The 20,775-nt window shown below is 45.7% G+C and overlaps 1 protein-coding gene across 10 annotated transcripts in view; it reads right to left on the bottom strand.

The window, feature by feature from the left end:
* LOC137539170 (uncharacterized) overlaps positions 1-20,775 on the bottom strand; it is an 892,710-nt gene that overhangs the window by 132,388 nt on the left and 739,547 nt on the right. For 6 of the 10 annotated variants that reach the window (XR_011024949.1, XR_011024942.1, XR_011024944.1 and 3 more), the window contains one exon: positions 15,814-15,850. The exons of the other annotated variants lie outside the window; for them this stretch is intronic. The gene's annotated coding sequence lies outside the window, so the exon portion shown is untranslated. Of the gene's footprint in view, positions 1-15,813; positions 15,851-20,775 lie in introns of those variants that run through there. 10 annotated transcript variants of the gene reach the window in all.

The following is a 20,775-nucleotide window of genomic DNA, read 5'->3' as shown; positions in this document are numbered from 1 at the left end:
GGACCTGGCGGTGGTTCCATTACGGTGGTTTTTGCGCCGCATGAGGTGTCGCGTAAGCTTTGGGGCCTGGCGGTGGTCCCATGGCAGTGGTTTTGGAGCCGCAGGAGGTGTCGCGTAAGCTTTGGGACCTGGCGGTGGTCCCATGGCAGTGGTTTTGTCATCGCAGGAGGTGTCGCGTAAGCTATGGGACCTGGCGGTGGTTCCATGGCGGTGGTTTTGGCGCCGCTGGAGGTGTCTCGTAAGCTATGGGACCTTGCGGTGGTCCCATGGTGGTCATTTTGGTGCAGCAGGAGGTGTCACTTACGCCATGGGACCTTGCGGTGGTGCCATGGCGGTCATTTTGGTACTGCAGGAGGTGTCGCTTACGCCATGGGACCTTGCGGTGGTCCCATGGCGGTCATTTTGGTGCCGCAGGTGTCACGTAAGCTTTGGGACCTGGCGGTAGTTCCATGGCTGTGTTTTTTGCGCCACAGGAGGTGTCGTGTAAGCTATGGGACCTGGCGGTGGTTCCATGGTGGTGGTTTTTGCGCCACAGGAGGTGTCGCGTAAGCTATGGGACCTGGCAGTCGTTCCATGGCGGTGGTTTTTGCGCCGCAGGAGGTGTAGCGTAAGCTTTGGGACCTGGCGGTGGTCCCTTGGTGGTGGTTTTGGCGCCGCAGGAGGTGTCGCGTAAGCTATGGGACCTGGCGGTGGTTCCATGGCGGTGTTTTTTGCACCGCAGGTGTCGCGTAAGCTATGGGACCTGGCAGTGGTTCCATGGCGGTCATTTTGGTACTGCAGGAGGTGTCGCTTACGCCATGGGACCTTGCGGTGGTCCCATGGTGGTGGTTTTGGCGCCGCAGGAGGTGTCGCGTAAGCTATGGGACCTGGCGGTAGTTCCATGGCTGTGTTTTTTGCGCCACAGGAGGTGTCGTGTAAGCTATGGGACCTGGCGGTGGTTCCATGGTGGTGGTTTTTGCGCCACAGGAGGTGTCGCGTAAGCTATGGGACCTGGCAGTCGTTCCATGGCGGTGGTTTTTGCGCCGCAGGAGGTGTAGCGTAAGCTTTGGGACCTGGCGGTGGTCCCTTGGTGGTGGTTTTGGCGCCGCAGGAGGTGTCGCGTAAGCTATGGGACCTGGCGGTGGTTCCATGGCGGTGTTTTTTGCACCGCAGGTGTCGCGTAAGCTATGGGACCTGGCAGTGGTTCCATGGCGGTGGCTTTTGCGCCGCAGGAGGTGTAGCGTAAGCTTTGGGACCTGGCGGTGGTCCCATGGTGGTGGTTTTGGCGCCGCAGGAGGTGTCGCGTAAGCTATGGGACCTGGCGGTGGTTCCATGGCCTTGGTTTTTGCACCGCAGGAGGTGTCGCGTAAGCTACGGGACCTGGAGGTGGTTCCATGGCAGTGGTTTTTGCGCCGCAGGAGGTGTCGCATATGCTATGGGACCTGGCGGTGGTTTCATGGCGGTGGTTTTTGCGCCGCAGGAGGTGTCGCGTAAGCTTTGGGACCTGGCGGTGGTCCCATGGCAGTGGTTTTCGTGTCGCAAGAGGTGTCGCGTAAGCTTTGGGACCTGGCGGTGGTCCCATGGCAGTGGTTTTGGCGCCGCAGGAGGTGTCGCGTAAGCTTTGGGACCTTGTGGCGGTCCCATGGCAGTGGTTTTCGTGTCGCAAGAGGTGTCGCGTAAGCTTTGGAACATGGCGGTGGTCCCATGGCAGTGGTTTTGGCGCCGCAGGAGGTGTCGCGTAAGCTTTGGGACCTTGTGGTGGTCCCATGCCGGTGGTTTTGGCGCTACAGGAGGTGTCGTGTAGGCTATGGGACCTGTACAAAATGGTTGGGATAGCTGAGATAGCTAGGGAGCTGGTTGCTAACATAGGATTGATTGGTTTTTGTTAAGACTGTAATTGGTGCTGAAATAATTCTGATTTTCATGCAGAAATCCGTTTGGGTGGTCTTTGTAAGCCTCTGATTGGTGCAGAAATTCCTATTTTCATGAAGAAATCCTGTTGTTTTCACTTTAAGCTTCTTCTAGGGGCTTCCTTGTGATTGGCTTACAAAAATCCGCATTCCGCCGGAATTACGTATCGTTCCGCAGAATTTCCGCTATAGCGCTAAGGCAATTCTGTTCCAATGCGACGGAACAGAACCATCAAATTCCGGCTGGAATTGCGGAAAACTGAATTCTGCCGAATGCGGTGAGCATCGTTACTCGCTGCACACTTTTTTGGCAGTTGGACGGAGCAACTGCCTTTCGCGAAGTGCTTGTAAAACTAAACAAAACCAAGAGAATCCCCCATTAGGAGATGGGCTAGTCCGAAACCTGTCGGTTCTGTCAGAATTCTAATACCTACTGTAAGTGACAGCAACATAGGAGAAAAGTAATTAATGGCTCATTTTACTCTGTAAGAAATGTACTTCCTATTTGTATGTGTTTAAATGCATTTTAAATTCTTAATTTTTTTGCGATAGACGTCCTTTAATGAATCAAGCCCCTTCTCTGAACAGGACCAATCAGAGAGGGATCTGTCTAATGGTTGATCTGTTGGCAGATTGACTAATGTATAGCCCCCTTATGATCTACTATGACCCAAACGTTAGTTTGTCACTTTATGACAAACTCACTTTATTGTCACTATATTTTTTGAAAGAATCCAGTAGTTGTTTTCTGGCTCAGACAGGATCTGCATTGCCCTCCAAACACAGCAAACTGGGGCAATAATGTAAACCAGAGCATTGATGCTAGGCGGCAAGAGACAACGCCCCGGTGTGTTTCTAGCGAAAGCGCCAGGTGCGACCGATGACTCGAGAGCCGGGACGTGCCTCTCTGTTTAACGCTCCTCTTTTTCCATCATTACTTGATATTGCAGCAATTCATGTCGGGCTATTGAACCCTGAATGCGTTGGCCCGGATGGATTAATTAATGTCTGCTGGTCATTGACCCCGAGCTGTGATTATGGACATCTTCGGCCACAAGATGGATGGGCCTTTCACAGACAGGCAGTTTTTGCTGTGGGTGGTATCCACACGTCCCCAGTGGGGGGACACAGATAGAACAAGGAGGAGGGGGTTCGAGTAGGTGTCAGGGCTAAGGCGATTTACATACGAAAAGGGCATTATACAGCTAATGATGCGTGTGTGTAACATATTAGAGGGATTAGCTGAACTATTTTGTGTTGTACATCAAATGGTCAGGACTGGTGTTCAAAATGGAGATGGTCTGGCCAATGTGTGTGGAGCTGCATGGCATGTCGCCTCCTGCCATGTCAGACAGGGGGCGCTAATGACTCTGAAATGTTTCATACAGTAGGAAACATACACCCCAGCCACATCACCAGCACAGAAGACATGTTACCAACAGGCAGCAACTCTATACAGTAATAGTTATCTGGCCCCAACTACTAACCTTCCCTTCCTCCCATACAGAGGACTAAACTTCAGATCGGGTGTTTTTGTGGCTACACTTACATAGTTAAATAGTTATTTGGGTTGAAAAAAGACATACATCTATCGAGTTCAACCAGAAAATAAAGTACAACACCAGCCTGTTCCCTCACATATCCCTGTTGATCCAGAGGAAGGTGAAAAACCCTTACAAGGCATGGTCCAATTAGCCCCAAAAGGGAAAAATTCCTTCCCGACTCCAGATGGCAATCAGATAAAATCCCTGGATCAACACCACTGGGCATTACCTAGTAATTGTAGCCATGGATGTCTTTCAACGCAAGAAAAGCATCGAATGCTGGGAATACACGGTTGGTTTCTGCCGTGCATTTCTGCTCTCAATCGTTTTTGCCACTTGATTCAGCTCTCAATTCTTATCTTCCTCTCGTTTTTCTTATCTTTTTCCATTCTTTTTCTATCAGAAAATGAGCGGCCAAAGAATCGAAAGAGAGATCGGACATGTCGGAAATTATCTATCGAACCATTTTATCAGCTTAAAGAGAAACTCCGACCAAGAATTGAACTTTATCCCAATCTGTAGCTGATACCCCCTTTTACATGAGAAATCTATTCCTTTTCACAAACAGACCATCAGGGGGCGCTGCAGGGGTGATATTGTGGCGAAACCCCTCCCACAAAGAAATTCTGAGTACGTACTCTTGGCAGTTTCCTGTCTGTGAACCTTACTGCATTGTGGGAAATAGCTGTTTACAGCTGTTTCCAACTGCCAAAAAAACATGCAGCAGCTACATCACCTGCCAACAGTAAAAATGTCACCATGTAATAAATGTCAGAATGTAAATCAGGGATTTAAAATGTTTTACAATGGGCAAACACTGACTAAATCATTTATAAATAGTTATTATAAAAATTAAGCACTTTTTTTATTACATTATTTTCACTGGAGTTCCTCTTTAAAAACAAACTGTGTATTCCCAGCATAATCCTCCTTTAAAGGCAGATATAGAATTACTTCCTGTGGCAATGCATTCCACATTTTAATCACTCTTACTGTAGAGAACCCTTTCCTAAATAAATGGCTAAAACGTTTTTCCTCCATGCTCAGATCATGTCCTCTAGTCCTTTGTAAAAGCCGAAGGACAAAAAAAGCTTGTTTTGGGTATGAAGATCCTGATGGCCACAGTTGTTTTACGCCACACTTGAGAGATGGGCCCACAGGCTGTGAAGGGCACCAAGGAGAGGCAAGGGAAAGGGTGTGACCATTGGGGGGATCCATCAAAGATTCGCTGGGGGGCCCCATGTATTGTAGTTATGCCACTGCTGGCATGAATGAGGGGTGAGAATGGGGGAGGTACTTTTGTGGTTTGCAGAGCTTTTCACAGTAAAAGCGGCTTACCGAACCTCTGGGCGCCTTCTTCTACACTTCCTGCAGCTCGCTTGTCACTTGTAAGCCTTTCTTGTGGTGGTCTCTGATCGCTGCTGCAATCGTTATTTTTTTAATTATTATTTAAAAAAGAGCCTTTTTTGAATTACTATAGTTAACCCTCCCCCCTCCCCCCCCCCCTAGATTGGCCCTAGGCGGCGATCTTACAACTTCCCCTCCTCTCACAGGCATCAGCCTATGAGAGGAATGCAGTGGAAGCCGCTCGGAGGGACAGCTAACTGTCCCCTGTACAGAATTGCGCTAGGTCACAGCGCTGTACAAATGTAAACAGATGTAAAAAAAAAAATATTGTTAAAAGCCTGCAAGCCGATTTTTTTTATGGGTTTTTGATGCAAATTTTGGGGGATTTTTTAGGAAAGGAGTCATCAGGATGTGGACGGAGCTAACCGCTATGAAACTCTGTACCCTATACAGTGCCGCAGAAGGTGTCAGTGCTATATAAATACAGAATAATAATATGGTAGGACATTACACTATGACTATGGTGCAATTAGATTGTGAGCTCCTCTGAAGACAGTTAGAAAAGGGGGACATATGAAAGAGGGGGATGCATAGGGGGAGGCAGTGGTGTAGCTAGGGTATTTGACACCCAGTGCGGATAATTTACCGAACCCCCCCCCCCCCCCCAAAAAAAAAACTAAACACGCTGCAGCAAAAAAGGGTGTGGCCATGACATCACGTGGGCGGGGCTAACTGTAATGTAGCTGTAACAGTAAGGCAGTGGGCTAATATAGGTAGCCAGAGTAGTTGCCCCCCGTATAGGTTAGATAGGTAGGTGCCCCAAGTATAGGTTAGTTAGGTAGGTGCCTCCAATATAGGTAGCCAGTATAGTTGCCAGCAGTATAGGCTAGCTAGGGGTGCCCCCAATACAGGTTAGATAAGTAGGTGCCCCCCAGTATAGGTTAGATAGGTAGCTGCCCCCCAGTATAGGTTAGATTAAGTAGGTGCCCCCCAGTATAGATTAGATAGGTAGCTGCCCCCCAGTATAGGTTAGATTAGGTAGGTCCCCCCAGTATAGGTCAGATTAGGTAGGTGTCCCCAGTATAGGTTAGATAGGTAGTTGACCCCCAGTATAGGTTAAATTGGTAGCTGCCCCATTATAGGTTAGATAGGTAGCTTCCCCCCAGTATAGGTTAGATTAGGTAGGTGCCCCCCAGTATAGGTTAGATAGGTAGCTGCTCCCCAGTATAGGTTAGATTGGTAGCTGCCCCCCAGTATAGGTTAGAGAGGTAGCTGCCCCTCAGTATAGGTTACATAGGTAGGTGCCCCCAGAATAGGTTAGATTAGGTAGGTGCCCCCAGAATAGGTTAGATTAGGTAGCTGCCCCCAGCATAGGAGCTGCCCCCTAATATAGGATAGCTAGGTATGTCCCCCCCCCCCCCATAATGGAGGGGGGAGCCTCAGCCACGGGGAGGGCATCCCGGCCTCTTCCTCCCTTCCTTTCCCCGGGCCGCCCTCCGTGCTCCCCCCTCCGACTGCAGAGTTAGCGCAGGGAAGCAATGTAAACTGTCGGCAACTCACCTCCCTGGTTCCGATCGCTGCTCCCTCGCCGCCAGTTTTCTCCTCTGCATAAACAGGAAGCAGCGTGTGTATCAGGCCACAAAAATGATCGAAAAGTTGTTTCAAGGGTCTAACTCCTGGACTGTGGCATGCCAGAGCGGGATCCATGCCAAAAGTCCCACCAAAAATTAGAGTTGACAAAAAGTCAGGTTTAATCCCTAAAGGGCAGAAATCACATTATGCACAGCTCTGGGTATTAGTGGGCTGTGGAGTGCCTCACACAGAGTAATGCAATAGTACTCTCAGAATACAGTGAAATAATAATGCACTGCAGTGGTACTGTGCCTGCAACTTAATGAGGCAACAGCAGTATTGTGCACACAGCTCTGGGTGTCAGTGGGGGTAACAGTAAAAAAGGGCGCAGGAGGCTAGTGGACAAATCGGGCACCGCCATTCACTCCTTTAATAATTATCGTTTAATGAGCGCCGAACAGGAAAAAAGGGCGCCCGAGAATAATAACGTTTTCCAACGGCGCCCGAAGATTTTTCATGTTTTATAACTGCTTGTGATGATTTACGTTTCTTATTTCAATAAAACATTATTTTAAATGTTATCCCTTACTGTTTGTAAAACATTATTATTCACAAAACAAAGCGATCAGTACGTAATGTAAATTCTAATATATTTTATCCCTTACTGTTTTTAAAACATTATTCTACACACAATACAGTGAGCACTAAGGAGGGTCTTAGGTTTAGGCACCAACAGGGTAGTCTTAGGTTTAGGCACCAACAGGGGGGTCTTAGGTTTAGGCACCAACAGGGGGGTCTTAGGTTTAGGCACCAACAGGGGGTCTTAGGTTTAGGCACCAACAGGGGGGTCTTAGGTTTAGGCACCAACAGGGGGTCTTAGGTTTAGGCACCAACAGGGGGGTCTTAGGTTTAGGCACCAACAGGGGGGTCTTAGGTTTAGGCACTAACAGGGGGGTCTTAGGTTTAGGCACCAACAGGGGGGTCTTAGGTTTAGGCACCAACAGGGGGGTCTAGGGGTTAGGGGTAGGTACAGGGAGGGTTACTTAGGCACCAACAGGGGGGGTCTTAGGTTTAAGCATCAACAGGGGGGTCTAGGGGTTAGGGGTAGGTACAGGGAGGGTTACTTAGTATTTTTTTTTAAAACGTTATTATACATTTCACTATTTAAACGGAAGATTAACGTTTTTACAATTGCCGATTTAATGCACATTATTTAATGATTTATAACTTTATAAAACATTAATTTTAAACGAAATACAGTACAATACATTTTTAAACGTTATCCATGCTTATCGTTTAAAACCCCGCGCCCTTTTTTCCCAGCGCCCCTTTTTAACGTACGCGTCAGTGGGCTGTGGTGTGTCGCACACAGAGAAATGCAATAGCACTTTCAGAATGCAGGGAAATAATAATACACTGGAGTGGTTCTGTTTCTGTAACTTAATGAGGCAACAGCAGCAATGTGCACACAGCTCTTGGTATCAGTGGGCTGTAGAGTGTCACGCACACAGCAAAAAAAAAAAAACAAACACAGGAGACCAATGTGCTATCCCTCAAAAGGGCTGTTTCAGGTGCTTTCACAGCAAGTGAGGAACAAGAACACAGGCCTAGCTAATGCTTTCCCTACCTATCTGCAGCAAGTCTGTCCCTGCTCACACTAACAGTGAGCAGCCAGCAGAGAATGAATCCAATATGGCCACCGCAACTGCTTTTTAATAGGGAGGTGGAGGGTCCAGGAGGGGGTGCTAGCTGATTCGCTGCCATGTGTCTGCTGACTGTGAGGTAAGGGGTCAAAGTTTGGCTCCATGATGATGTATAGGGGGCGGGTTGAACGCACCATATGTTCGCCGTGAACATGAACAGCGGAAATTCGCCGGGAACTGTCCGCAGGCGAACTGTTCTGACCATCTCTAAACAGAATGAATACCGGAAAACACAATGCCATAGAGATCATCATTTCATTTTACAGACAGTGACATCTTGTGATTGATTTACTATACTGCAGTTTAAAATAACTGTACTGTCAACACCCCCAGTGCCTTTGCGCAGTGTAAATTCTCTACTATCCTGCCGATGCCACTCTCGGCGTCCTCCACCGGAAACCCCGTGTGGCACCCCGTGTGCATGTGTATGACGTCACATCCATGACACATGGTGGCGTTAGGAGTAATGGTGGACACGGGGGTGATGACAGATGAGGCTAGAACTGATGTCAGAGGGGCAGGTGAGAATTTACAGAGTACGGGCACCGGTAGGGGAGGTATTTTACATTTGGAGGGCAGTCAGGAAGGCAGCAGAGGTAACATTGCTGAGCCAATTCTGGATATATTTCATGCTGAAATCTATAGGGAATTGGCTTGTGCAGGTGACAGATCTCTGTGTGATCAGATTCAATCACGGGGAGATTTGTCTCTTGGCCGATCTGCCCATACATAGCTAAATGGGCACCTTAAAGAGACTCTGTAACAAAAATTTTCAGCCTTATTTCTTCTATCCTATAAGTTCCTATACCTGCTCTGATGTGCTCTGGCTTACTGCAGCCTTTCCTAGTTGCACAGTGGCTGTGTTATCTCTGTTATATCATCTAATCTTCTTTTCTCTGTCGGGCTCAGGCATTCAGGCTGGAATATGCAGGTCTGCTTGTGATAGGATAGAAGTTATACACACCCTCTCCAGGCCCCCTCCAAGCTCTGCGTGACTCACACACTGAGCTACTCTCAGCCTATCACATGCTGTTAGCAGCCATGTCTTTTGTTTGTAAACACTGCCTAAAACTGGCAATTACAAGCCAGGATTGCAGCAGGGAGTGGTAGAAACAGCACAGAGGGGCCCAGGAGAACATAATGAATAGAATGGTATGCTTTTTATTGTAAGAATTATAGAGTACAGATTCTCTTTAAAGAAAATCTGTAATGTAAAAAAACCCTCCAAGGGATACTTCCACAACAACGACGAGGGCAATCCACAACAACGACGAGGTAAATATTTACCTACCCTGATCCAGCGCAGGCGCACTAGCGGGATGCGCAAATAGCCGAACCCGATCAGATCCGCTCTACTGCACAGGCGAGAGTCCTTTGCTCCTGCGCAGTAGAGCGGATACAATCGGGTTCGGCTATTTCCGCCTTACCTGAATAAAGAGCTGCTAGTGCGCCTGAGCAGGATTGTGGCGGGGTAAATACTGTATATCAAGACTTGTCACACTTGTTGGGGGAGGTTTCGGGGGAGCCAGCGCTGGATTCCCTGCAGCTACAGGGGACGGGGAAGCCTTATTGAGATCCTGATGCTTCTCCCTCCCAAGGTAAGTATCCCCCAGAGAGCTTTTTCGTTAGTACAGGTTCTCTTTAAATTTCATCACTGAAGCTCCATAACTCACGCAGTTACAATTTCCGCAATTTCCATAACACGCGTGCCCTACATACATCGTGTCGACACACAGCCTTCCACGCTACAAACTCCCCGATAATATACCGTATTTTCAGCTTAATAATGTCGCCGTTATTGACAAAGTCTCCGGGCGATGCAGTTCCTAAATGCAGAGCAGTTTGTAAGGATTTTAATCTCATATTTTCAGTTATTACTGTACGCCACTAATTAGCCCATAAATTACGTTGTTAATATTCACTGTGTACAAATAAGTGTTTGTGCTGAAAATCGAGCCTTGTTATGATCGCGGTGGGACCTATTCAGCGGCAGTGTCAGGGACCTTCTTCATAAATGAAAGTCTCCGCTTCCCCAATTTTGCCCATAATACGAATATTGCACCCCAAAGGATTTGACGTATGGAAAATATACAGGCTCATTTAAATATGCCAGGCTCATGCAGCTTATAGGACACGGATAAAACACGCAGAAAAAAACATACTTTTTCTGCAATTAACATGTTTATCATTTTTCTTCTTTTTTTTTCTAGTGCATATTTATTTCATGAAGATAAGAACAAAAAAAAGACTTATAATACGGATATAGGGATTAATTATCCGGTATGCTGTTATTCTAAAAAGAAATCTGCAGGCGAGAAACAAAATCCATTACTAAGTATAGAATCAGAATTGCTTCACTCTTTTTTTTTATTTTTAATTGAAAGTATAATTCAATAGAAGAAATAAACAGTTATGGCCCTTTTACACTTAATGCGTTGGTATGCGTTAGTGTGCGTTGGTTGCAGTTTTTCTATAGCAGCGTATTGTGAAAAATATTTCAGTTAAAATGCGTAGTATAGTGGGAACTGTGCCAAAGGAAAACATGGGCATTACTTTGAAAATAAGTTTGCTTTCAGTGTTAAATGAGAGCAACCTTTCAGCCACTGCTCCATGTGATCGGCTCCATAGGCTGATGCCTATGACAGCCGATCACATGGATTGGCTGGCGGGGGGAGGGAGGGGATACAGTAAAAAAAAAAAAAAATGTATTTAAAAAAAAAGAAATAAATATTTATAAAAAAACACAAACATCCTGGGAGCGATCATTGCCAACCAACAGAGAGCTCTGTTGGTGGGCAGAAAAGGTGTGTGTGTGTGGGGGGGGGGGGGGATCACTTGTGTGCGGCCCTGCAGCGAAGCCTTAAAGGGATACTGTAGGGGGGTCGGGGGAAAATGAGCTGAACTTACCCGGGGCTTCTAATGGTCCCCCGCAGACATCCTGTGCCCGCGCAGCCACTCCCCAATGTTCCGGCCCCGCCTCCGGTTCACTTCTGGAATTTCTGACTTTAAAGTCAGAAAACCACTGCGCCTGCGTTGCCGTGTCCTCGATCCCGCTGATGTCATCAACAGCGCACAGCGCAGGCCCAGTATGGTCTGTGTCTGCGCAGTACACTCCTGGTGACATCAGCGGGAGCGAGGACACAGCAACGCAGGCGCAGTGGTTTTCTGACTTTAAAGTCTGAAATTCCAGAAGTGAACCGGAGGCGGGGCCGGAGCATTGGGAAGTGGCTGCGCCAACACAGGATGTCTGCGGGGGACCATTAGAAGCCCCGGGTAAGTTCAGCTCATTTTCCCCCGACCCCCCCCCCCCCCTACAGTATCCCTTTAAAGCTGCAGTGGCCTATTTAGTAAAAAAAATGGACTGAAATATTTTTGATAATGCACTGCTAAGGAGAAGAAGAAAAAAAGAACGGGTACCAACGCGTACTAACTGATTAAGTGTAAAAGGACCATAAAAGGGGCCTTATGCTGGGAATACACGGGTCGATCCGGCAGCCAATTAGCCCCTGGATCGACCCCAGCTGCGTTCCCGCCGCGTCCCCGCTCGTCCGCACAGATCGATTACCACTCGTCCCCGCCGGCGCTTCCTTATCAGCGCTCGATTCCATGCCATTGTCCGCCAGCGGGGATTGAGCGGGCGGGAGTCGAGCGGCTTGATCGGGCCAGCTGAATATTATCAGCTGGCCAGATCAGCTGGTCGATACACGGTACAGAAACGTACCATGTATCCCCAGCATTAGGAAGCTTACACTGTGTGGAATATGATTACACTTCAGTCAACGGCAACTTTGCCAAAATGTTGCATCGCTCCTTGGCGGTGTGGAGCGTCCGTACAGTGAGGTGTACCGTACCTCGAAAGTATCTCTCACTACCACTGTAAACATGCAGGTTATTCTGTAATTGCACTGCATCTACTGCAATAGCCTGACGGAACCCATCCCATGACACCGCTCCATGCTCAATGTGACAGCCCCACAGGACTAACATTACATTATGGGCGTAACTACTGGGGAGGAGCCTCTGTGACTGCAGGGGCCCAGTGGTGAGAGGAGCCCCCAACTACTAACCTTCCCTCTCTCCAATACTCCATATCAGGTGTTTTGTGGCCACACTTGTTATGGGTGTGAAGATCATGATGGCCCCACTTGTCTTATCACCCTGGTAAGGCAGACCCCCAGACCTAAATGGTCACCAGGGGAGGTAAGGAAGGGTTGTGGACTTTACGGTGAGCCCCATCAAAATTTTGCCCATGAGTTGTAGTTATGCCCCTGAGTGATTACATATACATTGCAATGCACTGAAGTTGTCTGTAACAACGTGAGGCAAAGGACAAAGTGTGAAAGGACCCCTAACTTAGGGACGTAACAAAGGGGATGCAGCCCCTTGCACCCGTGTGTGTGTGTGTGTGTGGGGGGGCGCTCAGGGCCGTTTTAAGGTGTAGAGGTCGCAGCATGAGGAGCCTGCTCAGGGGCGTTTTGGGGGGGCTGGAGGGGTGGGAGCATGAGGAGAGAGCATGGCCACACATCAGCAGGGAGGGGGGATAGTCCCCTCCCTCCCTCACTTCGGGCTCGCGCCTCGGCGCATTCCCCTCCTGCAATTATCAGTGGCAGCAGCGGCGGGCAGGAAGGAGCACATACCTTCATGCGTTCCACCCGCCGGAGGTTCCGCCCTATAAGTGTCTGATGTTACGCTACTTCCTGTTTAAAATGCTACTTCCTGTTTAAACAGGAAGTAGCGTGAGGCACTTAAGAGATCAGACCTTCGCGGTGGATGGAGGTATGTGTTCCTGCCGCCACTGCTGCCACTGATAATTGCAGGAGGGGAGCGCGCTGAGGGGAGAATCCCCGACGATGTGCGCCCACGCTCTCTCCTCATGCTGCGACCCCCTCCTGCTCCCCACAACGGCCCTGAATGTGCCCAGCGGGGGGGGGGGGTGATTTTTTTTTCAGGAGGGCCCTGTGATTTCTAGTTACGCCGCTGCCCCTAAGAGATAGAAACTACAGGGTTGGTGATGCCACATGGGCAGGGAAATAGGATAGGAGTCATGGATCAGAACCAAATCTCTCTGTCCCCCTTAGGGTCTGTAACAAGATAGTGTGATCTCTGTAAAGGACTGGAGATGGGTTGGGGCCGTCTCTACAAAAAAATCTAGCTTATCTTACTTGTCTACCAAGAAACTAGTGTGTGCACAGCCTCCCTGATGCATCACTGAGAGATCCAGGTTGCTGGATAGCCTCTGCCAAATGTATTGTTCTCCTTGCCCTGCCCACTAGAAGCCATTCCTTTATGAACCATGCCAGAGCCCATCCTCAGCTCTCCATGGCATTGTGAGGCGTCACCAAACTGTCGCCTGATGGATAAACCTTTTAATAATAATTACAGACAATAATCTACAGTGTTATATCAAGGATAGCAGTGATGAACTGTGATGAACTGACTGACTACCTTTGTGTTGTGTGTACAGCCAAAAGCTATTTACTACTGTCCTTCTACACTCACTGACCCTATCAATTCAATACAACTGTCCCTGTATCTCTCTTCCTCTCTCCCTACAGACAGAGTTATAGCAGAAAACAGAATGAGAAACTCCTCCCACTCTCCCTTTTATAAAGGGATGAGGATATCCAAACTCTATGTTGCTTAGAAATAGGCCAATCAAATTCAGCAGGAGGTTCATATTATCCATTCAATAAAAAGGTGCATAAACATCAGACATAGCCTACAAAACAAATATATTTGCATTGCTTTAAATGTGTTATGTTCTTTGTGATTAAATATTTTGTGGCGATGTGTGGTGTTTTATCGCATGCGGCCTCAATTCACTAAGATCAGCCCCAGGACCGCCTAACGTTCTGTTTTGAATGAGATCGCGCGCACGCTGCGCGTGCATCTCATTCTCGGAGGGCGGAGCTCCGCCCCCTCTTCAGTCTCCGAGCGGCCATTGCCGCTCGGGAGACTGTTAGACGGCGTAATCGCCGTCTAATTACCAGTACAGCACTGCGATCAGCAGCAGCGCTGTACTGGGGACAGCCGTGTGACACGGCTGTCCCCTCCTGAGCCACAGAGGTGATCGGCTGTCATAGGCTGAAGCCTATGACAGCTGATCACAGGGATTGGACGGCGGGGGGACGGCGGGGGGACGGCGGGGGGACGGCGGGGGGAGGGAGGGGAGTATACAAGGGGAGGAAAAAAAACACCATTTTTATTTAAAAAAAAAAATAAACATACCAAAACAAACAAACACTGAGGGGGGGGGGGGGGGGGCGATCAGACCCCACCAACAGAGAGCTCTGTTGGTGGGGAGAAAAGGGGGGAGGAATCACTTGTGTGCTCTGTTTTGCGGTCCTGCAGCTTGGCCTTAAAGCTGCTGTGGCCAATTTAATGAAAATGTGCCTGGTCTTTAGGGGGGTTTAACACAGCAGTCCTCAAGAGGTTAAGGTGTATAGATACGTTTTCACAGTGAGAGAGTTATCTTATCTCTTCATTCCTTAAAGGGGCACTATGGTGAAAAATTGTAAAATTTAAAATACGTGCAAACATAGACAAATAAGAAGTACATGTTTTCCAGAGTAAAATGAGCCATAAATGACTTTTCTCCTATGTTGCTGTCACTTACAGTAGGCAGTAGAAATCTGACAGAATTGACAGGTTTTGGACTAGTCCATCTCTTCATAGGGAATTCTCAGCAAGGCTTTTATTCTTTATAAAGATATTCTCTAAAAAGGATTTAAACAAGGATGCTGGCCAGCTTCCCTGCTCGCTACACAGTGTTTTGGCAGTTGGACAGAGCAACTGCCATTCACTAAGGTCTTTTGAAAATAAAGAAATCCCTGAGCATCCCCCCATGAAGAGATGGACTAGTCCAAAACCTGTCACTTCTGGCAGATTTCTACTACCTACTGTAAGTGACAGCAACATAGGAGAAAAGTAATTTATGGCTCATTTTACTCTGGACATAAAATATACTTCTTATTTGTTTATGTTTGCACATATTTTAAATTTTACAATTTTTCGCCATAGTGCCCCTTTAAGGTACCTCCTCTGTAGTTATTTTCACATGCAGTTAATTAACAGCCAGTCTTTAACTTTAGAATTCTGGAGTTATTTTAAGGATTGAAGAGTTAACTTTAGAGATCACACCTTAACTTAAAGACAGAAGAGTTACCTTTAGGTTTGCCTGAGGTAAAATGTTTCCTGAATATTACATGCTTTATCCCCATGGTGATAACTCTAGAAACCTTATAGCAGGAGATAAGCTTAGTGAATTGAGATCATAATTTTTCCAACAAATAACTTTCAAGAAATTACTGTTTATAGGCTTCCAAAGCAGGAAGTCGGAGTCGAGAAGTCAGAGCAATTCTGGGTACCTGGAGTTGGTGGTTTCATAAACTGAACAGTCTGAGTTGGATAATTTTTGTACTCACTCCATGCAAGGCCTGTGGAGTCCGTTTTGAAGAGTCGGAGCAATTTGGGGTACCTGGAGTCGTAGCTGAAGTCGGTGGCTTCATAAACTGAAGAGTCGGATAATTTTTGTACCCACTTAATAGCCCTGCAAGGGCTGTGGAGTCGGAATAGAGGAGTCGGAGCAATTTGGGGTACCTGGAGTCAGAGTCTTCATAAACTGAGGAGTTGGATGATTTTTGTACAAACCGTACAGCCGTGTTCCTAATACGTCTCACCCCTTGACAGGTGTCACTGAAACAAGGTAGCCAATAGGGATGAGCGCATGGACTGCACAGAACTCCAACTTTCTCATCAAGGGTAGTATTGCACTCCCGGGGGATCCTTGGACCTTCTGACGGAGACAGGAAAAAACACAGAGACACCGGGAGCCACATATGGTATAGTATACTTAAGATGATGTGTTGCATATAGATGAGCAAATAAATAATACTCATAAACAAGGGTTGCAATACCAGCAACCACAGTATAAACACCAAAGAGATAATCCCATACTCACCCGGGTTCTTGGGTCTCAGGTTAGGTGGATCACGCTTAGAGTTGAGCTGAAATTTTCGTAATTTCGCATTACTATAATTACGCATGCGAAATTTGCGATTACGATGCGAAATTAGCGTAGCGAAATTGCCATTAAAATCGTAATTTAAAATACCGTAAGCGTAATTTTCAACGCGAAATTTTGCGTTTCGTTCATGCCGTAATTTCGCATTAAAAGCTACCGTAATTTCGCGTTAAACCGTAACGCTCCGTATAATATAAAAAAGCCGCCGACTTTAAGGGTTAATAGCAAAGCCCCCTTAAATGCTAAGAGCCTCAAATTTGGAGAATATATTAAGGAGATCAGGAGGAATAAGAGGAAAATTTTTTTTTTCAAAAAGACCTTATAGTTTTTGAGAAAATCGATTTTTAAGTTTCAAGGGCAAAAATGTCTTTTAAATGCGGAAAATGTCAGGTTTTTTTGCACAGGTAACAATAGTGTATTATTTTCATAGATTCCCCCAAGTGGGAAGAGTTTTACTTACTTTGTTCTGAGTGTGGGAAATATAAAAAAAAAACGACGTGGGGTCCCCCCTCCCAGACCTCTTGAGGCTCTTAGCATTTAAGGGGGCTTTGCTATTAACCCTTAAAGTCGGCGGCTACCTAACATTGATACATGCGTCAACTTTTCCGCTTCGGGAGCATGACCATACGCATTAATTTCGTAATAACCGGTGCAATGCGAAAATTACGCGAAAAATTACGCTTACGCGAAATTTCGCGAAATCCTTCTTCATTACGATTATGTACTTACGGCCAAAATTACGCTTACGCGAAATTTCACGAAATCGTAATTACTCCATTACGCTCATCTCTAATCACGCTCCAAAAAAAGATATTACAAGTAGAATAGCGTTATTTTGCAGCGCACGGCATGACTGCATAGCGTGTGCTGAGAATTATTAACAAGCAAAAGCAGTGCAGCTTTGTGAATCAACCCTAAGATAACAATTATAATGAGACCCTAACCCTAGTGACCGGTAATAGTATACTGTAAATGGTAACCCTGACCCTTGTGACTAATGAAGCATACACCTTTAACCATTTTTGCCGCTGGGATGTGAGCCTCACGTCTGTATTGGCAGCTTCTACACCTGCAGGGACACGCTAGTCATGTCCCTTTAGTTTGGTGTGCTTTGCAGGCGATCGTGCGGGCAAATGCCCGCAATCGCGATGTTGCCGGAGCAAGGGGAGTTTGGCTGCAGGGGACAAAAGTCCCCTGTGCCAATCCGTACATGGACACCGAGAATGAACACTGTTTTAGCTCAAAAACAGTGTTCATTCTGAAATACATCCGCCGCGCTTCCGCCCGCCGCCGATTTCCGACACTTACTGGCCGCTGCCGATTGTTAGATTAATGAATGGGAACAAACTTCCCATTCATTAATCTCCCTGCAGGTCACCGTGATCGCAGGCTTCCATTGAAGTGCTCAATGGGGACATCTTGTGGTCAAATACTAAAATTACACCTGCTGTGTCAGGGGAATAACATTTTTTAATACACATGTAAAAAGGGCATGTTATTAATAATTTATGATCCAAAAATTAGTGATGGATGTAAAACTGAAAAAATGCACCTTTATTTCCAAATAAAATATTGTCACAATACATTATACTAGGGATATAATTTTAATGCTGCAATAACCTGGACAAATGGGCAAATAGAATGTGGGGATTTTAATTACGGTAGCATGTAGTATTCTAAAACTATAATGGCCGAAAACAAATAATGATTTTTTTCCATTTTTTTTCTTATTATTCCCATTAAAATGCATTTTAGAATATTATAATTCTTAACGTAATGTACCACCAAAGAAAGCCTAATTGGTGGCGGAAAAAAATCAAGGTATAGCTCATTTCTTTGTGATAAGTAGTGATAAAGTTATTGGGGAATGAAGGGGAGGAGTGTTGAAATGTGAAAATTCATCACGTTCATAAGATGAAAAATACCCGCAGGCTGAAATGGTTAAAATAATATCTTGTCAAAAATATAAAATATATATATATATATATATATATATATATATATATATTAGAAAAATGTAATAAAAAAGTGAAAGTAGTTGGGAAACCTAGCCCTAGCCCTAGTTATGAAAACAAATAAGGGGTAAAAAGTTAAAAAGTATATTAAATATATAAAAAAGAAGTAATAAAGTCCCAGAGGCAGGCTAGATTCACAGTAGGATGTTGCATTTTGATGCGATGTTAAAGTCGGACTTTCAACACAGCGTTACAACTCAACGTACAAAAAAAGTCGCTGCGCGGATTAAATTTTAGAGTAAAAGTGAAAATTTGAAGCGAAAAAAGCAAAGATTCTAAGCAGAATTTTAACCTATTTAACCTATATTTTTGCAAATTCACACAAACCATAATCTATGTCTAGTGTAAAAATATATTCTTAATAAATTACAATTTTGAGATGCAAACTGCAACTGCGGAATCTGCAAAATTCAGAATTCGTTCAAAAATTACTGTACTTGCAAAATTTTGGAATCTTTTCATTTTCGGAATTTGGCAATTCTTGACCATCCCTAATAGCCAATGTTATTCACTTTCCCATTGGTGATTTGAGATGTAGATCCATGTATCTGCAGTTCTGCACCCAATCTGTAGTGCAAACAGAGTAGGGATCCGGTCAATGAGATGCAAATTGATTCTGCATGCAAATCTATGCAGCTTGAACATAAGCCAATCAAGTCCATCTCATTGACCATCCCTAAGGCCTGGGGCGTGCTAGATGGCTTTCAGCTGACGATCGCCGGCAATCCCAAAATGCGCTATGCCAATACAAGTCAATGGAGGTGAACTCACGCTTGCAGTTGCAATATGGCCAAAATGCTATTGCAGGTCCAGCAAGCAGCATTGTTGGAGCGAATTCGCTCCAGTGTAAGAGATAGGAACGCTGCAAAAATGCTTTTGAATTGCTTTTCAAAAGTCACGCTGTAGCAACTTTGTTGGCGATTTTTAAGTTTAAATAAAGTTTAAACAACTTTCGGGGTTTCCTGATGTCTGGCTTCTGGTGGGGCACCCTAAAGCACAAGAGGTCATTGTAAATATTGCCGCACCTATGACATTGTGTGTAAGGGGTGCTAAGCACCCAAGGGGGTGACCTGGTATTTTAAACTTTTTTCTTCTAATTGCTGCCAAAAATGCTTCAGGAATCTGCTGTATTCAGTAGTCAGAGAGACAGGATAACTGAAACTTAGTTTATTCTCAGGATTCACTCACTCTCTATATATGCAGCGTCTTCACTCTGTGTTCCTAGTAGCCAGACAGAACAGGAACCAACAACCCACAACAGTCCGCATAATCTTATGCAGAAAAACAAGAAGAACAACGCCATCTACAGGCCAGGTGTATGAACACTGCAAAGCTCTTGCAAGACTGCAAGCACAGGAGCTATCCCTAGAGGGCTCCAAGCCTAAATCAGCGTACAACAGAGTACAGATTCTAGATTTGCATGCTGTGCTTATGTAGATTTCTGGAAACTCATACCTGGTGGTGGCTGCAAACACAATTACATAACAATAAAGACTTGCCTAGCCCCAATACATTTGCAACAGGTTTTTAACAAAGTTAAATTTCACTTTAAAGAAACCTGAAGCGAAAATAAACTTTTAAGATCATTGATTGTATGTGTAGTACAGCTAAGAAATAGAACATTAGTAGCAAAGAAATGAATCTCATATTGTTTTCCAGTACAGAAAGCGTTAAAAAACTTTAGTTGCTATCTATGTAAAAGAGCTTCTCTCCCACTGGGTCCAATACAGTCCTGTTTTCTGAAGCACTAAAAAAGCCAAGAAACAGTGAAAGACCGCTTGAGATAAGGTTTTACTGCAGGAAAGTTCAAAGGTCCATTATTTCTGCTTTGTTTTATAGCTTAGAAGACAGAGTGTGGTTTTAAAACTGCAACTATGACAGTATGATGCAGTGTTATTAAGAAAACAAAAAAGAAAGCTATACAACTGAAAATAAAAATAAGAGACGCTTGTTTGTGCTGCTAATGTTATATTCATTATCTGCACTACACATACAATTCATACGGTTTTTGTGTGCATGAAAAAAAGGTGCAGTGGAAAAAGGGCCCGGCTGGATAACGAAATGGCGCCGGGGGATAATGAAATCTGCTAACGATAAACATCGTTGTCAAACTTGGTTAACGATAAATACCGTTGTGAAAACAGGGGAAATAATAACGAAAAGGTATTAAAGTTAAAAATAATCACGTAATTCAACAATACAGCTTAACCCAACCCTACTCTCACAAAGAAACCTCCCCTGGTGGTGCCTAAAACTAACAACTCGTCTGGTGGCGCCTAACCCTAACACCCCTTCCCCCCTTCCCACCGGTGGGGCATAACCCTAACCACCCCCCAGTGGTGCCTAACCCTAACCCCCTCTGGTGGTGCCTAACCCTAACCATCCCCCTGGTGATGCCTAACCCTAACCCCCCCCCCCCCGGTGTTGCCTACAATTAATTACCGCCTGGGTGATGCCTAACCCTAACCACTCCCCCTGGTGGTGCTTAACCCTAGCCACTCCCCCTTTTGGTGCTTAACCCTAACCACTTCCTTTTACACATAGAAATTATAATATCTTTGATAATGTAAAATCTGTACATACTAACAAAATAATAAAAACTATAACGTTGCCAGCTTCTAAAATAACATCCTTCAAAAAACTGTTGTGATCTAATGTTGTTAACCATATTTATTGCGGCAC

This window comes from Hyperolius riggenbachi, chromosome 11, assembly GCF_040937935.1.
Source record: "Hyperolius riggenbachi isolate aHypRig1 chromosome 11, aHypRig1.pri, whole genome shotgun sequence".
NCBI lineage: Eukaryota > Metazoa > Chordata > Amphibia > Anura > Hyperoliidae > Hyperolius > Hyperolius riggenbachi.
This window is presented reverse-complemented; position numbering and strand designations above follow the sequence as displayed.